The sequence below is a fragment of the Uranotaenia lowii genome, chromosome 2 (genome assembly GCF_029784155.1).
Source record: "Uranotaenia lowii strain MFRU-FL chromosome 2, ASM2978415v1, whole genome shotgun sequence".
NCBI classification, from domain to species: domain Eukaryota; kingdom Metazoa; phylum Arthropoda; class Insecta; order Diptera; family Culicidae; genus Uranotaenia; species Uranotaenia lowii.
The window spans coordinates 295,982,251-295,998,636 of NC_073692.1; the positions used below are offsets into that span (position 1 = coordinate 295,982,251).

Consider the following 16,386-nt stretch of genomic DNA (forward strand, 5'->3'; position numbering starts at 1 on the left):
TTTTGCCTTCCAAAACCCTTCTCAGATGTAAATCGTGGCAGGAATTACTTGCGTGTACCTTACCTGTGTGCCTTCCGGCGAAAGGATAAGGCTTTAAATAAATAATGCCCCTGTTCATCTACACATACGGAAACACACTTTATAGAACCGCGTGTGGATGTCAGCCGGCAACATTTTTGCTTTGGCAGGCATATCACTTCCGAAAACTGATATGATCACGTCGTCGTCGCAGTTGTCTTTCCATGTCTGTTCCGGTCTGAACGCGAGCTTCCATAACATCTTCAACTTTGTGTCCTCTTCAGAATTCACGAGAAAATGCGTACCTACTTTACTGCCCTCTATCCTACCTACCTTTATGATGAAGAAGTCATCTTTTTTCGGTAAAAAAAATTTACAGAAAGGTGCGCTGCGACAACACGTTTTTCCGTTGAATTTTGTCTGATGCCGTCGTCGGCCCGATGGCAATTTTTTGGGCTTCCATCAGAGCTCAGGTTTGTTATTGATTTGGTCCCGAGATTGAGACACCTTCTTCTCTTCTTGTCTTTAGATGTCACCCGAAGAAGGTTTCTGGTTGAAAATCACGTACCTATCTACTAAACTTGGTTGTAAATATTTTCATTTTTTTTTTCGAATAAACTATGTTAAAGGCGGAAAAAAGGAGAATGGAGGGATGACCTTCTGATGGGAGGATTTACCCTTGAGATGTAAGATTTAGTTCCAAGAATGGTTTTATGAGCGAAAAAGGGAAACATCTTATAATCACTGATGTTTTGGAGATGCTGATGTCGTCATCAGACTGGTTCAAAATTGACTACAAAGATCGAAATGGCGGAAAAAACGTCTAAATTTCGTTAGAATTCAGAAAAAGTATTTCAATACTTTTTCTAATATCTTATCGGCATTCTGATTTGCTAACCCTCTCATTTTCGTATCTCCTCAGCTTCTCATTTTCTCATCTCCTCAGCTTCTCATTTTCTCAACATCTCATCTTCTCATCTTCTCATATTCTCATTTTCCCAAATTATCATCTTCTCATCTTCTCATCTTTTCATCTTCTCATCTTCTCATCTTCTCATCTTCTCATCTTCTCATCTTCTCATCTTATCATCTTCTCATTTTCTCATCTTCTCATCTTCTCATCTTCTCATCTTCTCATCTTCTCATCTTCTCATCTTCTCATCTTCTCATCTTCTCATCTTCTCATCTTCTCATCTTCTCATTTTCACATCTTCTCATCTTCTCATCTTCTCATTTTCTCATCTTCTCATCTTCTCATTTTCTCATCTTCTCATCTTCTCATCTTCTCATCTTCTCATCTTCTCATCTTCTCATCCTCTTATTTTCTCATCTTCTCATCTTCTCATCTTCTCATCTTCTCATCTTCTAATTTTCTCATCTTCTCATCTTCTCATCTTTTCATCTTCTCATCTTCTCATCTTCTCATCTTCTCATCTTCTCATCTTCTCATCTTCTCATCTTCTCATCATTTCATCTTCTCATCTTCTCATCTTCCCATTTTCTCATCTTCTCATTTTCTCATCTTCTCATCTTCTCATCTTCTCATCTTATCATCTTCCCATTTTCTCATCTTCTCATTTTCTCATCTTCTCATCTTCTCATTTTCTCATCTTCTCATCTTCTCATTTTCTCATCTTCTCATCTTCTCATCTTCTCATCTTCTCATCTTCTCATCTGCTCATCTTCTCATCTTCTCATCTTCTCATCTTCTCATCTTCTCATCTTCTCATCTTCTCATCTTCTCATCTTCTCAATTTCTCATCTTCTCATCTTCTCAACTTCTCATCTCCTCATCTTCTCACCTTCTCATCTTCTCATCTTCTCATCTTCTCATTTTCTCATCTACTCATCTTCTCATCTTTTCATCTCCTCATCTTCGCATCTTTTCATCTTTTCATCTTCTCATCTTCTCATCTGCTCATCTTCTCATCTTCTCATCTTCTCATCTTCTCATCTTCTCATCTTCTCATCTTCTCATATTCTCATCTTCTCATCTTCTCATATCTCATCTTCTCATCTTCTCATTTTTCATCTTCTCATTTTCTCATCTTCTCATCTTCTCATCTTCTCATCTTCTCATTTTCTCATTTTCTCATCTACTCATCTTCTCATCTTCTCATCTCCTCATCTTCTGATCTTTTCATCTTCTCATCTTCTCATCTTCTCATCTGCTCATCTTCTCATCTTCTCATCTTCTCATCTTCTTATTTTCTCATCTTCTCATCTTCTCATCTTCTCATCTTCTAATTTTCTCATCTTCTCATCTTCTCATCTTTTCATCTTCTCATCTTCTCATCTTCTCATCTTTTCATCTTTTCATCTTCTCATCTTCTCATCTTCTCATCTTCTCATCTTATCATCTTCTCATCTTCTCATCTTCTCATCTTCTCATCTTTTCATCTTCTCATCTTCTTATTTTCTCATCTTCTCATCTTCTCATCTTCTAATTTTCTCATCTTCTCATCTTCTCATCTTCTCATCTTTTCATCTTCTCATCTTCTCATCTTCTCATCTTTTTATCTTCTCATCTTCTCATCTTCTCATCTTCTCATCTTCTAATCTTCTCATCTTCTTATCTTCTCATCTTCTCATCTTCTGATCTTCTCATCTTCTCATCTTCCCATTTTCTCATCTTCTCATTTTCTCATATTCTCATCTTCTCATCTTTTCATCTTATCATCTTCCCATTTTCTCATCTTCTCATTTTCTCATCTTCTCATCTTCTCATTTTCTCATCTTCTCATCTTCTCATTTTCTCATCTTCTCATCTTCTCATCTTCTCATCTTCTCATCTTTTAATCTTCTCATCTGCTCATCTTCTCATCTTCTCATCTTCTCATCTTCTCATCTTCTCATCTTCTCATCTTCTCATCTTCTCAATTTCTCATCTTCTCATCTTCTCATCTTCTCATCTTTTCATCTTCTCATCTTCTCATCTTCTCATCTTCTTATCTTCTCATCTTCTCATCTTCTCATATCTCATCTTCTCATCTTCTCATTTTTCATCTTCTCATCTTCTCATCTTCTTATCCTATCATCTTTTCATCTACCCATCTACTGATCTTCTCATTTTCTCATCATTTCATGTTCTCATTTTCTCATATTCTCATTTTATTGTCTTCTCATATTCTCGTAATTTCATCTCTTCATCTACTCAACTTTCCATCGTTTTTTTCTGTTTATCTTGTCTTTTCTTATCAATATTGTCAATTCCTTTTTTTTTGTAGAGAAATGAATCCACCTTAGATGAAATTTCAGGGACTAGATAAGAGAAAATTGATGTTGAAAACATGCGAAAAAAAATTCGCCTTGTCTCCCGGTGAGACTTGAACCCACATCTTGCGCCTCTCCGGGGCCCATGTATTAACATTCTACTACAGGAGACCAACCTGGCGTATGAATATTATACTGGTTGAGTGTCGATGTCTATCGGAATGAAGGGAATAGTTCTCCCATGTGATCATAATCATTTTTCCTGGTCTATTTCTATTCCCATCTTTTCATCTTACGGTAGTTGGACTCAAATTTGGATATTTTAGGCACGGCAAGATTTGCATTGCCTTCTCATATACTGCACGGGTTGTCAGTTATGATGAGAAATGATGCGTTTGCCGTATTTGGATATCCAACCAAATTCGGTGTTTGGCACTCCAACTACCGTAAGATGAAAAGATGGGAATAGAAATAGACCAGGAAAAATGATTATGATCACATGGGAGAACTATTCCCTTCATTCCGATAGACATCGACACTCAACCAGTATAATATTCATACGCCAGGTTGGTCTCCTGTAGTAGAATGTTAATACATGGGCCCCGGAGAGGCGCAAGATGTGGGTTCAAGTCTCACCGGGAGACAAGGCGAATTTTTTTTCGCATGTTTTCAACATCAATTTTCTCTTATCTAGTCCCTGAAATTTCATCTAAGGTGGATTCATTTCTCTACAAAAAAAGTTTCGCTGACTGAATGTTTGAGTCAAGACCCATCTTTGGGTCACAGTTTAAAAATAGAAAATAAGGCGGTGCCAAACACCGAATTTGGTTGGATATCCAAATACGGCAAACGCATCATTTCTCATCATAACTGACAACCCGTGCAGTATATGAGAAGGCAATGCAAATCTTGCCGTGCCTAAAATATCCAAATTTGAGTCCAACTACCGTAAGATGAAAAGATGGGAATAGAAATAGACCAGGAAAAATGATTATGATCACATGGGAGAACTATTCCCTTCATTCCGATAGACATCGACACTCAACCAGTATAATATTCATACGCCAGGTTGGTCTCCTGTAGTAGAATGTTAATACATGGGCCCCGGAGAGGCGCAAGATGTGGGTTCAAGTCTCACCGGGAGACAAGGCGAATTTTTTTTTCGCATGTTTTCAACATCAATTTTCTCTTATCTAGTCCCTGAAATTTCATCTAAGGTGGATTCATTTCTCTACAAAAAAAGTTTCGCTGACTGAATGTTTGAGTCAAGACCCATCTTTGGGTCACAGTTTAAAAATTGTCAATTCCTTTGAACCTTGACCGAAGTTTTTTTGTTAAAATTGTTTACAGCACATATTTTAAATTTTAATGTCCGGTTTTCTCTGATTTCAGGTATGTTCATCAAGATCTATGTACACGAAAAAAAATCGGTAAGCAATTTCTTTTTGTCTTCTTTATAAAACAAAAAAAAAAGTTAATTGAGGCACAGAAGTATTCTTGCTACGCACCAAAAATTTTCCATTCCTCATTTATTTTCCCGTCTTTTTCAATTCTGTTCAAGGGTCCATTTCACAGGGAAAACTTCTGTTCGCTTTATTCACGATTCAGAACAAAAAATCACCATCCTTTTCTCGCTGCAGCAGACCCGAAACTTCTGCTGATCGTTGACCGAAACCGATTAAAGCTCCCGGTTCTTCTTTAATTCTGCATTAGAATCATCCTTCCTCGAACGTTTTTCTGTGCCTTTTTCAACTCTATCTCACTTTCGACTGAAAATATACTTTGAGCCAACGAATAGAAACGACCAGAGGAGAAAAAAGTAGGGAACCGAAAAAAAAACATTCCAAATGTGGAAAGGAAAACTTTGCAATCAGACTTCAACCGTTAGATAGTAGATGGTGCAGGGAAAAAAGTGAAAGGACAAACTACACGCCCCGGTCACTGATCAATAATTCAACAAGTTGGGCACTAAATGTTTCTGGCCTTGCTGACGACGGAAAATGGAGGAAAATTTTGTATGCTCCTGATTCCTATATCTACCTGCCTGATTCTCGGGTTTTCGGTGTGTTCCTATCGCAAAACAGCTGGATTCAGGTTAGTTTTTTGCCGTTTTGCCGTTCCAACCCATCTTGAATAATTCAAAGAGGGAGCTGAGCTGAGTTTCGTTGTTTTTAAACAACGACAATATTTCTGACAATATTCAGTAAGCATTATTGATCTCTTCGAGAATAATAAGTTTTTCGTTTAGAATTGAAATCACGAATCATTGGAACTATCTTTAATTTAAATTTTTCTAAATATGTCTCTGTTATTTGACACAAATTGAGTAGAAAACTGCAGCTAAATTTTTATTAGTTTTTATCCTTAAGAAATCTGATCAAAAAAATTTCCAAATTAGGGAAATTTCTTTATAAAATTTAAAAAGATTCACAGTTTTTTTCTCGATTTAATAAAAGTTGACGCAATCGACAAAATTGTTAAAAAAAACACCAAATTTACAAAACAATGACAAAAATGACAAAAATGACAAAAATGACAAAAATGACAAAAATGACAAAAATGACAAAAATGACAAAAATGACAAAAATGACAAAAATGACAAAAATGACAAAAATGACAAAAATGACAAAAATGACAAAAATGACCAAAATGACAAAAATGACAAAAATGACAAAAATGACAAAAATAACAAAAATGACAAAAATGACAAAAATGACAAAAATGACAAAAATGACAAAAATGACAAAAATGACAAAAATGACAAAAATGACAAAAATGACAAAAATGACAAAAATGACAAAAATGACAAAAATGACAAAAATGACAAAAATGACAAAAATGACAAAAATGACAAAAATGACAAAAATGACAAAAATGACAAAAATGACAAAAATGACCAAAATGACAAAAATGACAAAAATGACAAAAATGACAAAAATAACAAAAATGACAAAAATGACAAAAATGACAAAAATGACAAAAATGACAAAAATGACAAAAATGACAAAACTGACAAAAATGACAAAAATGACAAAAATGACAAAAATGACAAAAATGACAAAAATGACAAAAATGACAAAAATGACAAAAATGACAAAAATGACAAAAATGACAAAAATGACAAAAATGACAAAAATGACAAAAATGACAAAAATGACAAAAATGACAAAAATGACAAAAATGACAAAAATGACAAAAATGACAAAAATGACAAAAATGACAAAAATGACAAAAATGACAAAAATGACAAAAATGACAAAAATGACAAAAATGACAAAAATGACAAAAATGACAAAAATGACAAAAATGACAAAAATGACAAAAATGACAAAAATGACAAAAATGACAAAAATGACAAAAATGACAAAAATGACAAAAATGACAAAAATGACAAAAATGACAAAAATGACAAAAATGACAAAAATGACAGAAATGACAAAAATGACAGAAATGACAAAAATGACAGAAATGACAAAAATGACAAAAATGACAAAAATGTCAAAAATGACAAAAATGACAAAAATGACAAAAATGACAAAAATGACAAAAATGACAAAAATGACAAAAATGACAAAAATGACAAAAATGACAAAAATGACAAAAATGACAAAAATGACAAAAATCACAAAAATGACAAAAATGACATAAATTACAAAAATTACAAAAATTACAAAAAATGACACATATTACAAAAATTACAAAAATTACAAAAATTACAAAAATTACAAAAATTACAAAAGTGACAAAAATAACAAAAATTACAAAAATTACAAAAATTGCAAAAATGACAAAAATTACAAAAATTTCCAAAATTACAAAAACTACAAAAATTACAAAAGTTACAAAAATTACAAAATTTATAAAAATATTAAAAATTACAAAAATTACAAAAATTACAGAAATTACAGAAATTACAGAAATTACATAGATGCTAAAAATGACAAAAGTTACAAAAATTGCAAAAATTATAAAAATAACAAAATTAAAAAAATTACAAAAATTACAAAAATTACTAAAATTATAAAAATGACAAAAATTACACAAATTACAAAAATTACAAATATTACAAAAATTACAAACATTACAAAAATTACAAAAATTACAAAAATTACAAAAATTACAAAAATTACAAAAATTACAAAAATTACAAAAATTACAAAAATTACAAAAATTACAAAAATTACGAAAATTACAAAAATTACAAAAATTACAAAAATTACAAAAATTACAAAAATTACAAAAATTACAAAAATTACAAAAATTACAAAAATTACAAAAATTACAAAAATTACAAAAATTACAAAAATTACAAAAATTACAAAAATTACAAAAATTACAAAAATTACAAAAATTACAAAAATTACAAAAATTCCAAAAATTACAAAAATTACAAAAATTACAAAAATTACAAAAATTACAAAAATTACAAAAATTACAAAAATTACAAAAAATACAAAAATTACAAAAATTACAAAAATTACAAAAATTACAAAAATGACAAAAATTACAAAAATTACAAAAATTACAAAAATAACAAAAATTACAAAAATTATAAAAATTACAAAAATTACAAAAATTACAAAAATTACAAAAATTACAAAAATTACAAAAATTACAAAAATTACAAAAATTACAAAAATTACAAAAATTACAAAAATTACAAAAATTACAAAAATTACAAAAATTACAAAAATTACAAAAATTACAAAAATTACAAAAAATACAAAAATTACAAAAATTACAAAAATTACAAAAATTACAAAAATTACAAAAATTACAAAAATGACAAAAATTACAAAAATTACAAAAATTACAAAAATAACAAAAATTACAAAAATTATAAAAATTACAAAAATTACAAAAATTACAAAAGTTACAAAAATTACCAAAATTACGAAAATTACAAAAAATACAAAAATTACAAAAATTACAAAAATTACAAAAATTACTTAAATTACAAAAGTTATAAAAATTACCAAAATTACGAAAATTACAAAAATATAAAAATTACAAAAATTACAAAAATTACAAGAATTACAAAAATTACATAACTTACAAAAAATGCAAAAATGACAAAAGTTGCAAATATTACTAAAATGACAAAAATTACAAAAATTACAAAAACTACAAAAATTACAAAAATTACAAAAATTAAATAAATTACAAAAATTACAAAAATTACAAAAATTACAAAAATTACTAAAAATAACAAAAATTATATAAAATGACAATAATGACTAAACTTGCTTGAATCAGTTTTGTTTATTTTGTCAGTATTGTCATTTTCTATTGTCCATTTTCTTAACCTTGTTAAATTTGTCTAGTTAGTTTATTATCAATATGTTTTTTTTTAATTTTGTCATCTCTGTTGATTTGATAATTTTATTTAAAAAAAATTTGCATTTGTCGATATTGTTTTGTTTTTTATTTTAGTCAACTTTGTCATATTTTTCCAATTTTTCAAATTTTGACAATTCTGTCGATGTCGTTATTTTTGTCAATTTCGTCCGGTATGTCATTCATGTTGATATGTCAATTTGGTCAATTTTTTCATTTTTTGTTAATTTACTTATTTTTAATCTTATTTGTCAATTTTGTGTATCTTTCGAATTATTGTCAGTTTAGCTAATTTTGTCAATTTTTATTGCTTTGTAATAAATATTCTTAAATCTGTTAATTTTAACAAAAATTCATGCAATTTACAAAAGTGACAAAATTGAAATCAAATTATAAAATTGACTAAATCAATTGTGTGTGGGTTTCCTTTTTTTGGAGCCAACGTAAGCATGACATGTTCTATGGAATAGAAAAATTTTAAACAATTTTGTTTTTTTTTTTGGTTTTGAAATATGCCCTACAGGAAAAAAAAATGCAATTTTTTGATACTAAATGCATCAAAATCGTGAAACCTAGAATAGGAGTTAATGTGGTAAGATCGTTTTTATGGAACATACAAATTGACGGACATCATCGTAACTCGTTGAGCTGAGTCGATTGGTACCTATAAAGTGGGGTCTTGGACCCTTAATTAATGATATCCCCAACTGACCGTTCGCTATGCCTTTCTGTAAGAAAGCCAAAAAACATTTTTTTTACTATATGATTATTCAATTCTGAGTAGTTTTAAATTATACTTTTGAATCGCTACTTCCGAAAACACGTTTTAATACCTTTCAAATAGTGAGCTTTATTTATATAATGAAACTTTAAGAAACAAAATATGAAATTCACTTTCATCGTTGGTTTGCATCTTTTTATTTGTCCAAGAGTCTGTAAGATAAGCGTTATTTGGTTTGAATTTAAGATAAGTTTTTTTATGAAAGCCTTAAATTTCTTAAAACTTAAAACTTCCTAAAACTTAACGTTCCAAATTCTTGTGTAAATTTAAACATTTTATCCATATCGATGAAAATAAATCAAATTTTCTAAAATAAAAGTTAGTCATTGAATATTTTCGATACAAATCTGGTTCTTGCGTAATCCAAATTTTTTAATTCAACGATTTCAGTTTGAAATTTGGTTTTTGAAAAAACTTCAATATTTATAAAGTTCAAAATACACCGATTTTAGATGAAGATCAGCTACATATTTTTTGTCAGAAAATATTTTGGAAGAAATTTTTCAAAATAAAAATTAGATTTTTTTTCATTAAAAAAACTTAACAAAACTGGTCAAATAAAAAAATAAACTCTAATTCTATTTAACATTTGTGATTTTCAACTGAATTGTGTGTACAAACTAACTTTGATTAAATTATGAAGTTTTGAAATTCAGTTAACAAATAAATACATAAGTTTGTGATCTGTGTATTACTTCACGAAACAGTCAATTTAATATTTTTATCTCGATTGTTAAACTCATTTCCGAGCTAAATCATGTTCAAAAGTCAGAACCTGCATTCTGAATCTGAATTATGATATAGATATATAGAGTTTTCAATCTGTTTACGAGTTTCAAAATGATTACTGAAATGCACAAAAATTTGACTTCCACATCTTAATTCAAGATCAAAATTTTAAAAACCAAATTCCAGAGCCCTCATTTACGAATCTTTGAAAAAAATTCTGCTGTTGTGGTTTTTATTCTAAATTCATATGAATTTCGAACCATGAATCAAATTTTGAGTTTTCAATTCTAGATAGCCATTTCCAAGCTTCGTTATATTAAAATTTATCATAAGAATTAAGTTTAAGGACTTTGAATCTGAATATGAAACAAAAAAATTTCTTTTTCATGTTCGGAAAATTATTATTTTAGTAAAATATTTGAGACTGAGAGTCGAAAATCAATTCACGAAACGTAAATTTCTATTGAAACATTGAAAATGCATATAAGTATCGTAAATCATTAATCGAAATTGATATGATATGAAAAAAATATTGAACCAGGATTTCAAAGCATCTTTTTATTTCTAATTCCATATGGTAACTTGAACTGATAATCAAGAATCCTGAACTCATACAGAATCCGAAATATGAAAATAGAAATAGAAATTCTGATCTTTAGAGGTGGTTTCGAGGTTTTTCATAAGTTCTGAGTCTGCTTTGCTTGAACTACCAAAAATGCCCAGATTTAGCCCGTATTTTGCCCGAATGTATTCACTTTAATTGGCAAACCATTCAAAACTACAAAAAAAAAACTTCATAAACGAATTTTTTTGAGCATGTTTTATAAAAATAATCATGAAAATGGAAGCCTTTAATACGATTCAAAATCCATCAATGAGTTTTGATGCAAAAAAATAATTTTTTAAATGTTTTTTTTTCTTGATTTTTGTTGAGTAATTTCTGGGTTTAAAGAAAATTATTGCCTGGATTTATGGTCGTCACTTTTGAAATCAAATGCCCGGATTTTACGACATTTTTGCTTTAAAAAAATTCTGGCAACCTTAGTTTAATCCCCAAACCCCCCAAAAAAAAAAAGACTCTCAAGTTTATTGAATCGGTTTTTTTTTATATTGGAAACATTTGAATGTGATAAAAATTGATCTTCCAGTCACTTTTTGTTAAACTTTTTCAATCAAATTTGAATAGCTCAAAAAACATTTTGTTAGCTTATAGCGTTGTTGTTTTGCTCTATTTTACAGTGAAAAATATTGAATTTAATTTAGAATTTTTTTTCATCAGCTCCCCAAAAAAAAATTAATGTTTAATCTGATTTGTATGCTATGAGCATCTTTGAAAGATCTGAGTATTTTTCAAAGAGAATGATGTATAGAATTTTTGATCAATTAGATTTTATCATATTCAGTACTATGCTATTCCAAAAAGTTTTTTCATATTTTCGCTCGACTGCAATGCTAAAATTATAAAATATTCATAGTGTTACTCTCCTCAAATTATAAGAATTTCAATTCCAGATATCATTCATATTTGTTAACGATTTCCAATAAGCTACTTCAACGATTATTTCCAAAATCAAACGTGCACCATTTGGTGCCGGCTAATTGATTTGTTTTCGAAGTCATTTTTCATTGAAAACATTTCATTCCTTTCGATGTCACACCAATGCAATAGTTATGCCAACTGTCGCCTGTCATCGGTCCGTTGGCCTGTCTTTTGCTTTGGTCAGTCAGCGCTAAATGCAACACTCTCTATCTATGTATTTGGAAAAGCCAAAGTGGCAGGACCCTGGCTGGCCTAACAAAATGTGCACCAAATGAATGAGTGGGTGGGTGGATGTTGAGGGTCTTGGAAGAAGCAACAAAAACAGCAAAAGCAACAGTCTCCCCGACGTCAATGGCGACGCCAAACGGACAGCCAGGAGGACGACGCCATATAAACTGCTGCTTTCGGAAGATATTGGTGCTGGTTGATTTTCCGAATGAGAATGACGATGATGATGGCAGAAGCAGCTGGCTGCCTAGCTCTGGCACATTCGATGAACGTCCTACGTTTCGGTCAACCGGCAGCATTGGCGATGAATGGCATTGGCCGATACTATTTTCACGCTTGTTGGCGATAAATGGCCTATTGAATGCTGAAGGGGCCTGAGCACTTCTTCTGAATCGAACACTACGGGTGAATTGAGTGAGGACATGCTTAAAAAATCTTACCCGAAAAATTCAAATTTTTAATTTTTCAACATGGTTCACAATGTCATCAAAACTTAAAAATTTTAAAACCAAAATTTTTAAATCAATATTCTAAAAACTTTTAAACCCAAACTTTCAATCGGCAGTCGCCGGAAGTTCGATCAGCTTCCATCATAATCTTCATCGAACCAAATTTCATTCAACAGCTCCAGGTCCAGCCCAGCTTCAAAAGCTGAACGTCTGATGACTTTAGCTTCTCTGATAGCTTTTCGTGATGCTTCGTTTATTGAAAAAAGCGCGCGCGCGGTCAATGAAATTGAATCAAATCTTCGCCGACCAGCTTGGACTCCGGGGCTAATGAACGCGATGTTGCCCATGTTCAATAGGTGCAGGACGAAAAGAAAAAAATCCGAAATCAAACGTTAACTCCCCGAGCAAACCGGAACTGAGCGAACCGGAACCCGGATTTTATTGGCATTCATGCGATAGCATAAATTCAGGCTTTCGAAACAGCTCCATGCTGGTAAAAGTTGAATGGGATGATTTGAAGGAAGAGAGGATAATTAAAGTCGTTGATATCTTTCCAGTAGCAGCAGCAGCACAAGCAATTCGGAAACGTTTGTCTATCGTTAAAAGTTTTTTCTCCGTCCATTCAAGTTGTTGGAATTGAATTTCACGCTGTTTTCGATCTCTTTCGTGACAGGAGCTCAAAAATGTGATTCCAATGTTCGTAACAAGATCCTGGCCACTTAAGCGTAGGGCCGAATTTTTCAAATAAAAGAAGTTAAATACGTCCAAAGCAGATATCATATTTTGAAATTTTAGCTACCTGCACCGTAAACTGGGATGATTTGGGACAAAAGTGGGAATAGTGATAATTAAACAAGCTTCAAGACATAAAAGACATAAAAGTTCCTTCATGTATCGCATAAGGGCAAAAATGAATTCAATTATTTTATATTTTTGTTTGAAAAAGTTGGATGTGCAATGTCTTGAAGTTAGGGAAAAATTAAAAGATATTTTTACATAAGTTTGTAAGGATTTCTTCAAAACGTATCCGCGAACAAATCCTGGTAATTTTACATAAAAACCTGGAAAAAATTGGGTATTTGATTTCAAATTGACGACTAAAAATACGGGCAATATCCTGTAAAATTTTGTCAAAACCCAGAAATTGTTCAACGAACATCAAGAAAAAATTGAAAATAAAGTGAATAAATTTGGACAAAATCCGGGCAACCGGGCCACCGGGCCGGGCTGGACTAATTCAAAATTTTGTATTAAATATCCAAGCAAACCCAAATAAAACCGCGCAATCTGGCAACCTTATTTTAACATTATTTCAACGACAAAAGTGAGGTAATCAACTCAAACTGTTCAAACATTCAATAAAACTTACTTTTTGCTGAAAAATCAACTTTTCGACACTTATAACTGTATTAAAAAGTGCTACTTTTCAAAATGATTTATACTTGCAATTGTTCAGTTTACGATCTACTTGATCTTCAATTTTCAGTCATTGTCATCCACACACGGTTATTTGTTCTGATTTTTAGGGAATTTAAAGAGCTTGCATAAAATAACTCGATGCAAAACTCAACTTTCCCTGCACTCAATGTTATTATCCATCTCGGCAAGCCTCGACTTGTGCTGCAAAAATCCACTTTTTGCAACTTGTTGCATTTAGAATTATTGGCACACTGAATATGGAGCTAAACAGGACATGTACATTAGACCGCTGCAAGCTTTGTATGGAAATTTCCAATTTTTGAATTTTTACACCTCTCATGACTTTTTTTGGTAGTTTTTGCTGCCAGAAGTAGCAACAAAAATTTTGGAAGCGTTCCTACCAGTCCTGAATAAGGTCAACGAGTTTTAATTTTGTATTGAAATTAAATTGGGAAAACAATTTTTTCTTTCAAAAATCGCCAGAGATGTTTTGAAAGTTCCAAAAATTATAACTTTGGATCAAAAATATTCCTTGATTCTTGCATTACATTTCATGTGAACAAAGCATAAACCTTACTTATACCCCAGAAAAGAAATTCGATGTTATATAAACTTTTGTTTTTGAATTTTTTTTAATTTTAGCGTTTTTGACTGCTTATTTGAAAGCTGTGAAACCGTAGGATTAGAATAAAAAATCTTAAAAAATTGCTTTGCATGGCCTTTGAACTTATCGATTTATAAAACCTTTGCAAAAAATATTTCATGAAATTATTGATAGCTCTAGCAAGCAAAGTCTGCCATTTGCTTTTCAATTGATTCTGATTTTTTATTTTGAAATAATTATAACTTTTTTCATGAACTGTTAAGTTGCTTGTCATGTTTGCAAAAAATGAAACTTAAGAAAAGTCAAAACCAAAAATTTAAGACCAACTTCATTTCAAGTTTATTTGAATTTTCTGGATGATTTAATGGGCAAAAATTTCTTCTTTCATAGAAATTTCCATACAAAATTGAAACGCGTTGCGCTAACTCAGGAATCAACCAAATCATCTCAAATTTTACACTGATGCTTGGTGACCCAAAAGGCATCGAAAAAACATATGGGAGAAAAAGTCATTTTTTGCAGCGGTCTAATGTACATATTTCTGGAATCCCCTAAGATCTTTGAAAATAATTTAAATCGGAAAAAAACATGAGCTTTCAAAATGGTTTAGAAGAATTTCGCTTCCAGCTTCAACTGGAAATCTAATGAAATATATCTTAAATTTCATTGGTCATTTTTTGCTCCTGTAGCTTCAAATATGATCGGAGCTGAAGAATACTGCGTAGAATGGGGAAAAAAGTGAATAAACCGCGAAATAATCAATATTCTTTATTGACAATCCAGAAAAAAAAACTGTTGGACTCAAAAATTTTGAACCAAATGAGACCTCCCTTTTGTGATATTTTCCCAAAGAAATGAATGAAGGCTATTTGGAAAATGGAGTTATGGTTGTTTTACCCTCGATTCCCCTACATTTTGAATGTAGTTCAGAAAAAGCATGCTCGGAATAGAAAATTGTGAACCAAATGTGACCTATCTTATGTGATTTTCCCGAGGATTCAAATAAAGGTTGTTTAAGCCCCCGCACACATTGTAATATGGAGTTATGGCTGTTTTACTCTCAACTACCTATTTCAATATTTCAGAATAAAAAACATGCTCGGGCTTTAACATTTTTAACTAAATGAGATATATCTTGTGGGATTTTTTTTCGAGGAATCCAGTGAAGGATGTTTGAGCCACTGCACGCATCGTGAAATATATGTAGCTATAGCTAATTTTACCCTCGACTCCCCTGTATTTTTGTATTTTATTTTGTCTGTTTTTTGCGAGGAATAAAATGAAAGCTGTTTGAGTCACCGCACGCATCGAAAAATTAAGCTGGCTCGAATAGTCTTCATTCAATTCCACGGAAAAAAGACATCAGAGAGGTCTCATTTGGATGGTCTTTCAAGTCTGAACTTACTTTTTTCATAATTAATTGTAAAATATCTGGGAATTGAGGTTTTAAATCAGCCATAACTCTATCTTCCAAAGTCTAAGGTAGCTCAAACAGCCTTCATTTGATTCCACGAAAATATCATACAAAATAGGTTCCATTTGGTTCAAAAATTTTAAGTCCAAATCAATGACTTTCTGGATTGTTTACAAAATATAAGGCAATTAGGGGTTAAAAAGGCACTATATCTCTGACCGTAAGCTGCAGCATCTGAAACTATTTTCAATCGATTTTCCGGACATTTTCACAAAAGGAAAGTATATTTTCATAGATAAGGTTCACGAAGGAGGGAAGATATTGAATATCTTCGAGGTTTCACATTTTTTCCTCATTGTGCAGCGATTCAGGGAATAAATGAAACCAAAAACAAATTATTGTAAAAGCAATTTTTTTTATTCGATTTTAGTCGTTTTACCATCTTTATGGCATTCGCGACTTTATATCAACGTTGCAGTTGGTGGACAGTAATTGAAAAACTCATCCGGTACAACTGTTTTCGATATTTACTCTTGGGCTCGAACTCGCGGACATCGGCTCAGGAGACAACGGACTTGCCAACTGAGCTATATCACAAGCCACATTGTAAAAGCTTTGAATTACACGCCCTAAGTCATTTACATTTGAAAAAAA

The 16,386-nt window shown here is 31.2% G+C and overlaps 1 protein-coding gene across 1 annotated transcript in view; it reads left to right on the top strand.

Annotated features, from left to right (window-relative positions):
- Positions 1 to 16,386, top strand: part of LOC129744271 (matrix metalloproteinase-2) — a 658,664-nt gene that overhangs the window by 263,904 nt on the left and 378,374 nt on the right. The window lies entirely within an intron of this gene.